Source organism: Octopus bimaculoides, chromosome 9, assembly GCF_001194135.2.
Source record: "Octopus bimaculoides isolate UCB-OBI-ISO-001 chromosome 9, ASM119413v2, whole genome shotgun sequence".
Lineage (NCBI taxonomy): Eukaryota > Metazoa > Mollusca > Cephalopoda > Octopoda > Octopodidae > Octopus > Octopus bimaculoides.
Window position 1 is genome coordinate 73,800,908 of NC_068989.1, and position 9,501 is coordinate 73,810,408.

Genomic DNA, 9,501 nt, shown 5'->3' on the forward strand with positions numbered 1-9,501 from the left:
CACACACACACACACACACACACACGCAGTACATATATAAACACACACAGGCATATATCACATACACGTGTGTATGTGTGTGTGTGGATATTATATATATATATATATATATATATATATATATACATACACACACATTTATATATATATATATGTATGTATGCATGTATATATAAAGAGAGAGCGAGAGAGATAGCGAAGGAGAGAGAGCGACAGGAAGAAAGAAAAATGAAAGAAAGAGAAAAGGAGTCATCAGTCTACATGGAAGCAATGAAGGAATATCTCATTAGCAAAGTGTCAAAGACTAGAAATACGCTACGGTATAGAACAATAGTGAGATTGAATGAGAAATGTGAAGTGAAATGACTTGCTGGCGCAATCCTTTCACTCGTGTTAGTAATTAACAATGAGATCCGTTCTGGATATGAGCTACTTCATCTTATGAAATTATTCAATCTTTTGGAAGCTAATAATAAAGGTGATCAACAGCTGCCATGATGAGGTGTCGTATTAAACATTGTCTTTTTCTTTACGAATCAAAAAATAGCTATCTTTATATGGTTACTGTGCCTGCTAAAAGTAGCCGTCTTAAGCAGCGTACAGTCAGTGTAACGGTTCAAGATGCACAGGACAAAGCGCCCGTGAAAATCCTGAGATCATTTGATGAGAATTTCTTCCCACCCCTGCGTAAAAAAAAAACAAATACGTCCTAAGGTCTTTTGAAATTCAAAGACAAAGTCTCCAAATTCTCCTTAAACGAAATCAATCGTGTTCTTACTTCTTTATTGCCGGCAAGGGGCTAAACATAGAGGGGACAAACAAGGACAGACAAACGGATTAAGTCGATTACATTGAACCCAGTGCGTAACTGGTACTTAATTTATCGACCCCGAAAGGATGAAAGGCAAAGTCGACCTCGGCAGAATTTGAACTCAGAACGTAACGGCAAACGAAATACCGCTAAGCATTTCGCCTGGCGTGCTAACAGTTCTGCCAGCTCACCGCCTTCATCAATCGTGTTCTGCCTTGTAAAATTTCACTTGGACACCCATACAACACCAATCCCATTCAAAATGATACCCTTACCGCCATAAAGAAACGGAGGGTAATACTGGATAGTCTTCCCACCACCCGAACATATATATATATGCTTATACACACACACACATATGATCCACAGCTTCTTTGACTTTAAAGTTCTTGCATTAGTGACCCGAGAACAGTCACGCTTAACCTTGTACAATTTCACTCAGACGCCTTAGCAGCACCCATCGCTACCATCATAAAGCAAGGAGAAAATATTCTGGATAATGTACTCTTGATAAAATAGATAAGTGAATAAATAGATAAAAACACTGCCTATTCGAATTTTTAATATTCAAATTTTGCATCGGGGATCTGAAAGAACTCTTGTTCACCATAGAAAACTTTCCCTTGGAGGCACTGGCAGCACCAATTCCCATCAAATGACCCCCCACCACCGTCGTAAATCAATGAAAGAATAATTAAAATATTTACTTCTCGATATACAAAAATACGCGAGTATCAAGACTGGAACACCTTCGATTAAAAGTGTGCTCAATGAGGACTGAAATTTTGAGGAGGAAGGTTGACTGACTATATCTACCTCAGTTCTAAACTGGTGCCTTATTTCACGGACCCTCGAGAGATTTCAGGTTAATGTAATCCCAGAAAGATTTAAACTCGGAATGTACTGACAGAATACCATGATTTTTCTGCCACGAATCCACCACCTTTCTGATGATGATAATAAAAGTAATAATCCTTTCTGCTATAGGCACAAGACATGAAATTTGAGGGAGGGGGCTAGTCGATTATATCGACCCCAGCGTTCAATTGGTACTTATTTTATCGATCCCGAAAGGATGAAAAGGAAAGTCAGCTTCAACGGAATTTGAACTCAACGGTAAGACAGACAAAATGCCGTTAAACATTTTGCCCAGCGTGCTATCGATTCTTATTTCTTTATTGCCCACAGGGGGCTAAATAGAGGGGACAAACAAGGACAGACAAAGGGATTAAGTCGATTACATCGACCCCTTGTGCGTAACTGGTACTTATTTAATCGACCCCGAAAGGATGAAAGGCAAAGTCGACCTCGGCGGAATTTGAACTCAGAACGTAACGGCAGACGAAATACCGCTAAGCATTTCGCCTGGCGTGCTATCGATTCTGCCGTCTCGACACCTTAAATGATAAACATAATAACGGCTCGTGATTTGGGAACAGAGCCAACAATTATGAGGGGTGATTATTCTATGGCTCCCGGAGAGAACGAAAGCAAAACTGACATCAGCAGAATTTGAAGATTTGGAAGAAATACAACAAAGCATTTTTCCGATGCTCAGCGATTCTGCCATCTGGCCACCTTGAATAATTGTTTCAAATATAGAAACAAGGATGAAGCTTGGAGGAGAGGTTAATCGATAGAGTCAATCCAAGTATTTGACGGATACTTTATTTTATTGACCTCGAAAAGAAGGCAAACAAAGCTGATCTCGGTTGGGTGACGGATTAAGTCTACCAACCATGTAAATCTTGGTGTGACTTGAACTAAGAATACAATAACCAGAACAAAATGTTGCAAGGTATCTGGTTTTACATTTTTACACTTTCGATGATCCGCACACTTCGGATTTTTACTCCAAAAGAATAAAAGTGATGAAATTTGAACCAAGAGAACAGAATATCGGGAAAAGGTACTACGAAGTATTCGATTTGACGCTCTCCCATGGCTAAATCCCTCGATATTATATCCTACCGCCTTAAATAAAGAAGCATAATGGATAAATTCGTCTGCGATGTATAAAATTTCGAGATAGTTATGTTTTGAAAAAAAAATTATTTGACCGGAGATGAGTTCACTCAGGTCTGACCTGAGGTCAAATAGCAACAACGACAATAAAACAAAAAAGAAAACAACAGCAGCAGTAACAACTATTTCCCAGCTTTTTAGACAGACTAATACAGAAATATGTACAATAAGAATGCATAACTCACCGACAGCTAGAAAAGTAGGAAACGGTGCAGTATACTGTCGATACGACTTTCGTAGCTGAACTGAACTGATTTCAAACACTGGTTTCAAAGTTTGGTGACAAGAAGAGAAATGGTCAACACCAAAGTAACTGTCCCTTGATGCTCTACATTATAATGGCATCTTCAATTGGTTCGCCTAAGATCAAACAGGTTTTGGAGCTCAGCAGCGGTTTGCAATTAAGCAGGAGATGAGACATCATGAACTAAAGCAACATTATAATTTGTATAAGATGGACAGCTTTGCCTGTGAGACAGCTATAAATATTCAACAGCCTTAGTGTGTAGCTCATAAATATTCTAACATTAAAAGAATCGTTTGTTTGTCTCAGATAACTCGGAGGAAAGTGAATAAAATTCACTATTAATTTCATATATGTTTTTATAGACTATAAAAATGAATAGCAGTACTTGATTTAATGCCGTGTTGTTGTGAGTGTCAAAATATTTGTAACCCGTTTGTTATGGATATAAAGGATCGGACAAAACACATGCTAAAAGAATTCCTTAAGGTGTTATATATTTTCATAATAACTCAATGAAATTCTAATACTGTCTTCAGGATGTGTAGGAAAATTATTTCAAAGATGTGATCGGCTGGTGTCATTAAAATGCGATTACAGTAAATATTATATGAAACATGATAAGCAAGCGTTGTTCATGTGTGGATTTTTAGTTAGTTAGTTCAAGTGAATCAGCTGAACGGTTTCGATTCCCGGCTTAAATTGTTTCATGTTACTTAAACCGCGGATGTTCTTGGATAAACCACGACCATTCCTAATTTTGGCTTAATAAAATAATTTCTTATATAGTTTTGCATCTGTTGCAGTACTGTAACAGTTGGCTGTCCATTAAATTTTTAATTTATCTGCCTTAGGGTCTGAATCAAGAATAACCGCTACTAGCTTGTAACAGCAATAAAAAAAATATAGCATTAGTGAGCAGTTCATCTGAAATGGAAAGGAGCTCGATTATCAGAGTCTTTGGAGCGTCGAACAAAATGCGTTGCGGTATTTGGTCCGGCTCTCTGTGCTCCGACTTCAAATGCTTCTGTGGACAACTTCACCTTTCACCTTTTCGGGGTCGATAAAGAAAGTACTAATGCACAATGACAATATCAACAAAAACAATATCAATTATGTCATAGCCACCACCACCGACAACAACACCACCAACAACAAAAATCCTGGTATTATTATCAGCCTAGACATGGTGAAGGCCGTAGCGCTATGCACGTAGAAATTGCCAGCAGTCTGTGTGGTTGGTGTTCAAAAGGGTATATTCATATCATAGGCAGATAGAGCAATAAAAATGTATACAAGGAAGGGAAGTTTACAAACAGGAATAGATGTTTATATTATCGTCCACTAGTGCCATCACCAACAGACGCGGAGGCGTAGAAGAATGTTTAAAATGTGTTTGAATGTTTTCCTTTACAATAATACCAACCTGAGATAGTCTAGATCAGTAAGTAGTCTCTATCTCTTCCTTTTTCTTTCCTTCCTTCTTTTCTCTTTCTTTCTCTCTCTCTCCCTCCCTTCCTTCCCTCCTTTTCTTTCTTTCTTTCACTTTTTTCCGTCATAAATACGAGAAATACCTTTTTTACTGAACAAACTAGCGTCATCCAGACCAGCTTACAAAACAAACAATTTTTTTTACCACTTGGGATTTAGCTTTTATGATCACGGCTAAACAACAACAACAACAACACCAAAATTAGTATCAAATCTCTGAGCTAAGCTGAAGTAAGCGCTGTTCTCACTTCAGCTAGTCTTTCTATTTAGATAAAGATTGACAGAGAAGCTTTCCAAAATCTCGTGACAGGGTTCTGTCCCGTATTGTACTGAAAGTCTGCGATGAATTTGAGCCCCTGATACACCTATAGACCAGAGAAACTGTATCACTAATTTCTATTCTTCCTTGATGCACACTGCCAGCGAGGGTTCCAGTCGATCCGATTAATGGAACAGCCTGCTCGTGAAATTAACGTGCAAGTGGCTGAGCACTCCACAGACACGTGTACTCTTAACGTAGTTCTCGAGTATATTCAGCGTGACACAGTGTGACAAGGCTGACCCTTTGAAATACAGGTACAACAAAAACAGGAAGAAAGAGTGAGAGAAAGCTGTGGTGGAAGAGTACAGCAGGGTTCGTCACCATCCCCTGTCGGAGCCTCGTGGAGCTTTAGGTGTTTTCGCTCAATAAACACTCACAACGCCCGGTCTAGGAATCGAAACCGCGATCCTATGACCGCTAGTCCGCTGCCCTAACCGCTGGGCCATTGCGCCTCCACTGTTTACTGTAATAGAAGAATAAAAAAAAAAGAAAAATGGAACGATCAAGAGCAAATCTCAGTTACATAAGCACAAGATGCCCTTTGGATAAAAACCACAAGCGTTCCTAATTTCGGCGTAATAAAATAATTTCTCATATAGTGTTGTTGTTCTTCAGTAAAGCGTTCAGGAAAAGTGTATGAGCAGCGATCACATGCTCTTCCGTGTGTATGTGTGCTTGCGTGTAGATGTGTAAATGTAGTCCTACCCTAAAATAAATAGAAAAATAATAGAAAACATGCCACTCCGATCACTGACAGGTTGTGATTTCTGCGCATTTTCTTTATTCAGCTTTCATACAGGCTCGGGCAATCAATTTTTCAAGGCCAAATTTTGTGATTAAAGAGAGAAATATGTAGGGGTGGGTAGAAAGTCTATTTCCTAATTATTTTGCATCAATTCTAGATACTTATGCTCAAATGCGGTTACTCTTATTGATTAGCGTTTTGTAGCATATTATGAAATTTATTTTTTCACGCATGCTTATAACGAATTGATATCTGCCAAAGTTATGTCCTCCACTCATTAAAGTTTTCACACCTTGTAAAGCAGCGACCTAGCAGAATCCTTACTTTGCGGAGAAAAATTCTTAGCAGCATTTCTTCCGACTTTACTTTCTGACTTCAAATACCACCAGGGTCGACTTAGCCTTTTATCTTTTCAGAGTCGATAAAATAAGTATCAGTTGAACACTGAGGTCGATGTAATCGTCTTATCTCTTCTCTCGAAATTGGTGGCCTTGTAATAATATTTAAAATCAAAATTTTTACTCTTTGCAAAATAAAGAGAACAAAAATAAAGTAAACAATAAAAAAAAAAACATGAGTCTTTACAAAAGAACCGAAGTTTAACGAAACCAGGTTTCATTGATTTCGTAATTTGGGGGTTGATAAACTTGTATGTTATTCTCCAGAGTTTATAAACCTAAAATTACTTTACAGCAAAACCAAACATTTATTTTTGTACGGAGTTAATAGATTCATAGTCTTGCAGTAGTATGTTATATATTTTCGGTTAAAACCAAGACGTTTTTCTCTTCGCATAAACATAGTAAATGATGAATGCAGCTGGAGTTAAGGGAAACTGCTCGCAGTTTCTACTCAATCATACATAATAGGTTTATCTTTCTTACACAACATGCAAAAGTTCTAAAGGTGCTATATTTATCTTATTTATGACATTGAAGCCGGTCTAAATGGTCAGTGAATAATAAAATGGTAAAAGCTGGAAACAACCGTACTGAAAATTTACTTTATTAATTATTTGCTTCTTTTCTAGTTGCTAGGAGACTAACATGAAATGAAGTGACATAATATGCTACTTTCTCTCTATAAATCATCTCAAAGTCGATATACATCATTATTGTTATCTTCTGTGAAGCCAACAGCTGCTTCCAGCCCGGGTACATTGTCTGGTTAGCGATTACGACTTCTATTAAGATCGTTTGTAGAAATAGTTAACAACGCCGATTCAAACAAAACAGAAGCTTAGTAAACATCTTTGTACATAAATCTCCGACGTGTTTGTTCTAATGCAATATGTGGACTCACACAGAACCATCGTACATCCAATTCCTTTCTTTCTCTCTGCTTACTAATGGGTTTCGATATCTCGGTGAAGTTGTGTATATACATATGTCAATGAATGGGTCTTAAAATATTTGAAAGCGCTTCTATTAAAATTAAAAGTGTTTGCTCACAGGATTTGAAAGACAATTACACTTTAAGCATTGATTATGTCTGATACTAAATTTTATTGACTCATCTTATCGAGCAGTTAAGTGAACCTTGGCAGATATCGAACCTGGACTGTGTGTGTGTGTGTGCGCGCGCACTACGTTTTATTGACTTGATCAAGAGGCGGTTAGAAATCATGTATCCAAGGTATGGAACAGCGGTTTCGAATCCCGAACGATGAAGGCATATATCAAATTTTGAAATGTTTCTAGTACTGCGACATTGTTTTCTGTAAAATATTTGATTTAGGATGGAACTGAAGAAACTGTTACTAACTAACTGTACCATTATTAGTACTGAGGTACCATTATTATTATGAAATGTTTTCTTATCGACGGTACAAAAATAACAGTATATTAGTTGTTACTCTTATTGACTGTGGAGGTGCAATGGCCCAGTGGTTAGGGCAGTGGACTCGCGCTCATAGGATCACGGTTTCGATTCCCAGACCGGGCGTTGTGAGTGTTTATTGAGCGAAAACACCTAAAGCTCCACGAGGCTACGGCAGGGGATGGTGGTGAACCCTGCTGTACTCTTTCACCACAACTTTCTCTCACTTCCCGTTTCTGTTGTGCCTGTAATTCAAAGGGTCAGCCTTGTCACACTCTGTGTCACGCTGAATATCCCCGAGAACTACGTTAAGGGTACACGTGTGTGTGGAGTGCTCATCCACTTGCACGTTAATTTCACGAGCAGGCTGTTCCGTTGATCGGATCAACTGGAACCCTCGACGTCGTAAGCGACGGAGTGCCAACTAACTCTTATTGACTAACAGGCTGATTTGTGTGTCCTTAAGTTTAATGTCTTCCACAGATTCTTCCACGTATTCTAGTTTTTTCTGTTAGATGATAAAAAAAAAACATTGTGAATGTATTTCTGAGAGCAAATTTATTCTGAAGAGATTCGAGTGGCAAGTCGTATAATCTGTACCAGTGCGAGTGACAAGTAAAATGATTATTCCTACCGAGATATCTCATACTCATAAATAGTCTTCTGAACGTCCCAACTATTACCACCTAACTAAAGCCGACCAATAAAAGTTTAAATATGGATACTTCTAAGTGTTTCATCCTTACGTTCCTGAATACCTTTACCAAACACTTCCATGATTTTTCTTTTTGTTACCTGAAAAATTGCCCAAAGCGAGAAAATCTGAGTAACGACGGAGACAATTGTCAATCTTTCACTATCTAACGCGGTGAGCTGGCTGAAACGTTAGCCCGCCGGGCGAAATGCTTAGCGGTATTTCGTCTGCAGTTACGTTCCGAGTTCAAATTCCGCCGAAGTCGACTTTGCCTTTCATCCGTTCAGGGTCGATAAATTAAGTACCAGTTACGCACTGGGGATCGATGTAATCGACTTAATCCCTTCGTCTGTCCTTGTTTGTCCCCTCTGTGTGTAGCCCCTTGTGGGCAATAAAGAAATAAGAAACATTAGCACTCTGGGCGAAATGCTCACCGGTATTTCGTTTGTCTTTACGTTCTGAGTTTAAATTCCGCCGAGGTCGACTTTGCCTTTCATCCTTTCGGAGTCGATAAATTAAGTACCAGTTGCATACAGGGGTCGATCTAATCGACTGACTCCTCCCCCCAAATTTCGGGCCTTGTGCCTAGAGTAGAAAAGAATATTTCACTATCTGAAAATGAAACCACGTGTTTGCTTTACATCATTCACGTTTTCGTTTATAGAGTTGGGAAGAAGGTTAATTTTCGATTTCTTAATTAAGTTAGTTACTAACCTTCTATGTTCCACAAATGGTGCTTGTTAGCGTAGTTGCTTCACGGTAAAATGATTTAATTCTGGATGCAGATCGTCCCAATATGATTTCAGTCGTTTCATGTAGCCAACAGCGAGGTTTGTCTCGCGTTTTCGTAGCAGATAAACAGATCATTTTCCAATTCATAACACCAAGAGAAATAAGTTTTGTAGTCACGGTTTATTCTATAACTATAGCTAGAAAACATTTGTTTACTTGTTAAGCTGTTGTTTTCGTTCTGTTCTTCGATTGTGTTGCTGCTGATGTTGTGTCCAGCCATGTTTGTAGTAACTCTCTGCATGTTAAATTCAAGTTTCAGTCGAAAATCACTAAGATCGTAAATAAGAGGCTCCCTGAATTAATTCATCTGAAGATTAACCAGTTATTAAACGAGCTGACAGTTGTGGCACCAATGTTGGAGATAGTATACGTCATTTTCGATAAATAGTCTCCCACACCAAACCAAATACGCGACTCGTCGCTTCGAATGTGTAATTTTTTGTATGCATGTATGTAATGTATGTATGTGTTTATACACACGCACACACACACACACACACACACACACACGTACACATTCATATATATATATATATATATATATATATATATATATATA

General features: G+C 38.3%; 1 protein-coding gene across 11 annotated transcripts in view; it reads right to left on the reverse strand.

Annotated features, from left to right (window-relative positions):
• Positions 1 to 9,501, reverse strand: part of LOC106875983 (uncharacterized) — a 268,731-nt gene that overhangs the window by 109,220 nt on the left and 150,010 nt on the right. Inside the window, exon 1 of one of the 11 annotated variants that reach the window (XM_052970777.1) lies at positions 3,022 to 3,251. The exons of the other annotated variants lie outside the window; for them this stretch is intronic. The gene's annotated coding sequence lies outside the window, so the exon portion shown is untranslated. Of the gene's footprint in view, positions 1 to 3,021; positions 3,252 to 9,501 lie in introns of those variants that run through there. 11 annotated transcript variants of the gene reach the window in all.